The following is a 6851-nucleotide window of genomic DNA, read 5'->3' as shown; positions in this document are numbered from 1 at the left end:
CAGAAGCAGCTATTGATGGTGGATCTGCCACGTTGGATTTTCCTAAATTCAAAAAAGACGGGTCACGGCAGTGCACCAGGCCAGCTGGCAGGTTAAAAAGGCAGTGCGGCTGACGTGGTCCCACTATTTCTGCCATGCCCGCGAGCCACGACGAAGTGCCAATTTTAGACCAACTGTCTGCCACGTAAACAAACCCTCCTGCTGACACCCCCAAATTTAGTCATGAAAAGATTTAGCACGTAGCGACCACGTGGGCATGCGCACGGCTGAGCGCCAAATTTAGGGGGTTGTCTGATTGTTGAAATTTGGGGGCACGTCCGTCCACCCAAATGTAGCGGTGCTCTGACTGCATGCCTGGACGCGTATCCAGATTTAGCTAAAGCTTGCAGCGCACGCCTTGAAAATTCGTGCCAGCGTGGAAAATAAAGCTTGCAGGTTATGTGTTTTTCTCAACGTGATCGAACGTGCAGGGTTTTTGTTTGGCCTTTGGAAGGGCGGCCCGTGGGGTCGGGGCCGCTTTAGAGTCCGCACAATGAGTGGAGAGGAAAGAAACAATTATAGGGAACTTGGAAGTTCCAAGCCCAAAAAATTAAGAATTCCACAAAGGAACACATGGGAACTAAATTTTGAGAGAGAGAGAGAGTGTGTGTGTGTGTGTGTGTGTGTGTGTGAGAGAGAGAGAGAGAGAGAGAGAGAGAGAGAGAGAGAGGGGAGCGTTGGGAAGGAACGCTCCAACAATGATTTGTTGGATCCTCCCTCCTCCTTGGAGTTGGGACATGTTAACTTCACAATAAGTTTTAATTGGTCAGATTCCTTAGGTTGGGTTCACATGGGGTGGCCAATTCCTCACTCTAGGTCCACAAGGGCTGCCCAATACTATTATTATTGACCACTAATTAGACGAGAATTTTGTAACTTTTCGTCCCCACATCAATGACTGCGATGTGCTCCGATAAAGACCTTTATTTCAACCAATCAAAATCAGAACAACTCATCAAATCAACCACTTTTCATTACGCAAATGTATATTGAATGCCGATTTTTACAACTACAATTTACTCTTTTCAAATAACTGTTTTTTTTTCTGGCACTGTTGCAAACTAAGAGGAAAAACTAATGTGCTCAATGTAGATGAGTTAAACTCTCCAAATATTTTGTCGTCCAAGCGCGTGATGGGAGGAGAGCCTTACTCTATTTTTTTTCAATTGTGTAGGAAAGACAACCCATCAAAATAAGGACAACTTATTAAATCATCCATTTTCATTATGTGAATGTATATTGAATGTGGATTTTACAACTACAATGTATGAAAGTTCATTCCTTTCAATTATAATGTCTTTTTTTTTAGCACCGTTCTAGCCTATGAGGAAAAACTCATGTGCCCAATGTGGATGAAGAAAATAAGACATTATAATTCTAGACGATTTTAGCCTATGAGGAAAAACTCATGTGCTCAATGTGGATGGGAATTAAAATCTCCAAATATTTATAATCCAAACGTGTGATGTGAAGCAAGCCTTAGTTTAAATTTTTCAATTGTATAAGGAATATTACATACATGCTCTATCATTGACAGCTTGAGGGGGTTTGCTAGGTTGTAGAGACACTTCTGTGGTTTACCTTGCATACAAATTATGTACATCATCTAATGTGTTATGAGATTGTTTGCATGCATTCATTTCAACAATTAAAGGCCCATCAATATCATCATCAACAACAAGAGCTACATCAAAACAATGGAGGTAAGATTGTTGGATTTGTTCACCAGGGCTATGTGAAAGCTAAATCAGATGCCACCACATATCTTTGCATGTATGCTACCTTAAGGCTAATCAAAGTTTTGGGGCTTTCAACCACCATACATACATACTACAAAGTTTTTCTCACCTCAACAAAGTTGCAAAATTCAGTTCCTAGTTCCATCCATTAGGTTTAAGTTTGACATTAAACCAACTTTGATTGGTAATCCTTGCCCTTGTACCAACCTTGAATCAAGCTTATGCATCTTTCAATATTACCTTCATACGTTTGTCGATATATAATGGTTGAGATATCATAGTTTTTTTGCAAGCATGTATGGCGCTCCTTCCATGAGAGGTATTCTCAAGGGAATGGATACTTGTTCCTACACTTTGTTTTAGTGGAGGTTAATTAATTTGCAAATTTACTAAGGTTGTATGTTTTTGTCTACGATGGTTTAAGATGTGCCCAAAATTGACGAAACTTATTGTGCTAAAATGGGCCCTTAGAGCCTTATCCTTACATTGCTAGAAGGGGCAGGTTAGTGATATTGGGTTTGCAATTTTAGTAGATCATGGATTTCAAAAGCTCCAAAGATGCTGTGCTTTATTTTACTAAAAGTTCACATAACCATCTTTCCTTATTTAACCCTATCATCATAACCGGCCTCTCTTGTCCAAATCATGGCTCCAACACTTCTGCTTTCTTCATTGTGCCGCTTTCTTCAATGTCAGATTTGTTTTCTTTAACTCCCTTGACATTGCTTTCCTCGACAATTTCTTTGTCATTTTGTCCCTTTTTGAGGGACTCAGGATGTTTGGGTTGTCACGTGCACATAGAGCATGAGGGCATTCACACCGTAGTAGCATTATATATGACTCTTGACAAGGGTAGCTAAAGAGGATCCTTGGGGTTCTCAAGTTGCATGAGAGAGTTTGAAAGTCATTCTTTCTACATGGGAGGCATGTATGCTCTTTTATATAAGCTCGATGGTATTATAAGCGCACCCACCCCCTGCGCTCCTTCCCCTCTCCCATGCTTCCTCTTGCATGTATTGAGTAGCTAGCTCAAGACTTGTCTATCATGTAATCTACTTAATGACATAGTAAATTCTCCTTTAAGACTTACAATTTAATGTCTTGAGTAGCTAGCTCAAGACTCGTCTATCATGTAATCTACTTAATGACATAAATTCTATCATGTAATCTACTTAATGACTTACAATTGATGTCTCTACTTAATGACATAAATTCTATCATGTAATCTACTTAATGACTTACAATTGATGTCTCTATAGGACTATTTTGCAAGGGAGAAAAAATAAACCTTATAATGGATGGGCATGGAAGGGATGGACATAATTGATATTCTTTAGCTATTCTTTAACTGTGCCACTTTGTATGTGTGTAACCTCGTTCTGTCAAGTTGAGCTTTGTTTTTGGGCCAAGAGCCGCCGCCCACCACCTTAAGCGTCCTCTACTTTGTGAAAGGCTAGAGAGCACAATGTCTTACACATTTGTTTGAGGGTCTACCCAAATGGAAACTAGTTTTTGCCTCCTTGGCCTATGCACACAGGCATAAGTTTAAATTATCATGGTGGATTTTCTTAGAGAGTTTTTAACCCTTTTCAATCTCTCTTTTTCCTCTCTCTCATGTGACTTCAGTGGGCATTGTGGGTCTCCTTTTCACCTTCGCTTTTGTCCCCCACCTCTCTCTCTCTCAGCTCCACTGATTGGCAGACCTTTCACGATTGCATAAACACCTTCAAGCTTCGAGGAGCCAGGTCCGTTGTCTATATACGTTCCATCTTGCTTCATGTAGTCAGTCCTCAGCTTCCTTCCCCTTAATAGGTAGCACCCCGGCCATGGCTATGGCTGGAATTCTCACCACGGCCATTGCTATGGCTTGGCCACATAGCTTTCTTTGCTTCTTCTCTGTGTAACTTGCCATATTGCCCTAATTTGTAATCCCTAATCTGCAGGCCTGTCAGTTGTATGCTGTACATTTTGCTCTCCTCCTCCCTCGAGTCCAAACCCTCGTTCTCAATCATGCGCGACGGCCAAGGGTGTTTGCTCCCCGTGCTGCGCTGCCATCGCCAGCAGCTTCTGCTTGAAGAAGACCCGGCTTACATCGTGATGCCATGGCTGCTGCCGCATATTTGCCGGGCTGATATGGTATCCCAGTTTTCCGAGGTAACCTCTGTCTCAAAGACAACGGTGACTCCGGCAGAGGACGCCGCGTCGAGCAAGGTGGAAAAGAGGAAGAAGGCGCGGCGCAAGGAGACCGCCAAGACGGGGGGCAAGGGTGGCACAGGCAGGACTAACTATGTGGGGCGTGGTTGCACTTCTTCAATCGAGGAGGGGCAGGTTCTACTTCAAGGAGGAGGATGTGAAATCTCTGCCGTACAAGTGGATGCAAAGTGGTTCGTACAGAACACCAACGGAGGTGAAAGTGAAGCCGTGGCCGTACAAGTAGAGGGGAAATCCGCCTGCACCTCGGGTGGCGATGGTGGTGGGTCTGAGATCCAGGAGGATTACACCTCGTTCCTACCGGGCCTGGATAACGAAACGGCCCTACGATGCCTTGCCTTCGTCTCCCTATCAGATCATTGCCGATTGGCCATGGTGGCTCAGAGGTACCGCAGGCTTGTGAGGAGCTCTCTACTCTTTGAGCTCCGTCGCAGCTACGGCGTTGTGGAGCAGTGGGTCTGCATTTACACGAGTGGTAATGGTGCGTGGATGGCTTTCCATCCAAAGCAGAATGTGTGGAGAAACCTGCCCCCTGCTAATTCCCATCCTGTTTTCAACCTCTCCGACCGTGAGTCGTTATCTGCAGGCACGCACCTTCTCTGGCTTGGCCGGGAGGTATTGGATGACCGGGAGGTATTTGAATTTGCCTGCTACAAGTACGACCTTATCACCAACAGTTGGGAGAGAGGACCTCCCATGGTAAACTCTCGCTGCCTCTTCGCTTCTGCTAGCTGTGGTGAGTTTGCATTTGTTGCTGGAGGATTCACTGTTGGTGGGATGCAGACTCGGATTTTGAACAGTGCTGAGAGGTATGATTCCAAGGTAGGCAAATGGGAACCCTTACCACCCATGGAGACCGCGAGGCAGAAATGCTCCGGTGTTTTCATGGATGGCAAGTTTTATGTTATTGGTGGGAAAGACAATGACCATAATCCTCTCACTAGTGGTGAAGTCTATGACCCTGTCAGTAAAACTTGGAGAACCATCCCTGACATGTATTTGCCTCAACAAGCCTCCCCAACTATTGAGCCCTCCCCTCCTCTTGTGGCTGTTGCAAATAATCAACTTTATGCCATTGAAAGTTCTACCAATCTTCTTAAAGGCTACATCAAGAGCTCCAACACTTGGAAGGTTTTGGGGCCAGTCCCAGTGAGGGCCGATTTCTGCAATGGGTGGGGTTTAGCCTTCAAAGCTCTGGGGGATGAGCTTTTTGTCATCGGTGGTTATCCAACTTCCTCTTCTGGAAGGCAAGGGGTAGCAGTGTTTTCTTGGCGGCCTCGACATGATACTGAAGCTCCTGAGTGGCGGCCTGATGCTCCACCTCCAGAATGGAAACTGGTCAATATGAGAGTCGATGAAAACGGCAGCTTTCTGTACAATTGCGCTGTCATGGCTTGTTGATCTGGGCTCCTTAAAGCTCTGCTACGATTCCACCATTCTCTGATTTGAAGGTACACACTACATTGGAAACGGATAGGCTTTCTCCATGGGATAGGTGATGGCTCCTTTGTGAGAGCAGAGCCATCCTTAGAACTCATTCTTTGTTAATTGTCTCAAAGTTTTGTTGTGTCTAGATCCTGTTCACTTCCGCCAGCAATGCCTGTGTCCATCGTTCTGATGACAGTGCATCATGTAGGTACTTTATTTATGTATATGCATGCTAGAATCTACCAGGACAAGAGAAGCAACTGCCTGAATGATTTCAGGCTACAATTTGTTTAATAGTAAAATCGTCTTGGTGTAATATTTCTCGATGCATCCCCAAAGCCCACTTTTAATGTCTTTTAACTCTTTTTAGCTATCTGATAATCATGTGATAATTGTTCTGATGTGTTGTTTAAGTTATTTTGTCTGCTTTTGACGTTCATGGTTTTCTTTGGTTTATTCAAAAGGAGCTTTACCATCCTGCGTATATGGGTAGTATAAAGCGAAACACCTAGGGGTATTAACCTGCACTCTCATAGAGGGCTACTGCAATTTGAGTTCTGGTTTACTGCAATCTGTTGCTTTGTTAATTTTTGTATTTTTTCTTTGTTGGTCTTCTGTGATTTTTGTATTTGATGTTTGGATCTTTACCAGGACTGTATGTATGTACATATAAGAAGCAGAATTGAGAAGCAGTGAATCCAAAGTGATGCCAACCTTTGGCACAGATGTTTGTTTTGAGTTTTTACTTTGGTATGCTGAACATGAGAAGACTTGATCTCTAAATCGCAGTGCCGGTTCTGTCAACAGGCTATGAGTTCGTTGTTCGGCTAGGCATATTGCGGAAGAGATGCTCTGTAACCTTTCTGGTTATGCCAAGGAGTCTGGACTCTGTGTACAGGGTTGGCTGGCCAATTGTATAAGAAAGCATGCCTTCCCCCTTTATTATTTTGAGAAGTCATGTTTAATAGCTTACTGGCTTGTAGATGGTCCTGATTGAAGTGATGCTGTCTTTTTTTGTTTTGTTTTGTAGAGAGAGAGAGAGAGAGAGAGAGAGAGAGAGAGAGAGAGTTTTAGTTATCATTTCTCATGCGCTTTGAGATGTGGTGAATGCGTATGCAATATACACAATTAACTGGTGCCGTGGATGTGATGTAGTCTGTAGTTAGCAGTATATCTTCTATGTGAAGGATTGCGGAGTACGGAGGCAAGCATGATCCCATGCTTCAAAGATGCAGGATGTGGGCCTGTTGTGGAATTGGTTAGGTTGCGCTTTAGTGCCAAAATCAGTGAGATTTTTGTTTTTTGATGGCATGACCCTTGGATACGATGGGTGTTCAAAAAGATTGCATATAATAGAACTTCAAAAATTCACATCTTTTATGGAAATAAAAACAAGAAATGAAGATCTTGCAGGTTCTCATGTAGTTCCACAGA

General features: G+C 43.5%; 1 pseudogene across 4 annotated transcripts; it reads left to right on the top strand.

Annotated features, from left to right (window-relative positions):
• Window positions 1-3404: 3404 nt before the first annotated feature.
• Window positions 3405-6436, top strand: LOC147612479 (F-box/kelch-repeat protein At5g60570 pseudogene; annotated as a pseudogene). 4 transcript variants are annotated; one of them, XR_015263464.1, is made up of 3 exons: window positions 3530-5440; window positions 5882-5931; window positions 6069-6205. The product of XR_015263464.1 is annotated as an F-box/kelch-repeat protein At5g60570 pseudogene, transcript variant X4 (transcript). The 4 variants fall into 4 exon arrangements; XR_015263461.1 differs by lacking the exons at window positions 5882-5931; window positions 6069-6205 and adding an exon at window positions 3405-3523 and having other exon boundaries at window positions 3722-5735; XR_015263462.1 differs by lacking the exons at window positions 5882-5931; window positions 6069-6205 and adding an exon at window positions 6225-6436.
• Window positions 6437-6851: the final 415 nt, after the last annotated feature.

Source organism: Cibotium barometz, chromosome 45, assembly GCF_041138505.1.
Source record: "Cibotium barometz isolate CiBa-2024 chromosome 45, ASM4113850v1, whole genome shotgun sequence".
Taxonomy (NCBI): domain Eukaryota; kingdom Viridiplantae; phylum Streptophyta; class Polypodiopsida; order Cyatheales; family Cibotiaceae; genus Cibotium; species Cibotium barometz.
Note: the sequence above shows the minus strand (reverse complement) of the source record. Positions and strands in the feature narration are given on the sequence as shown.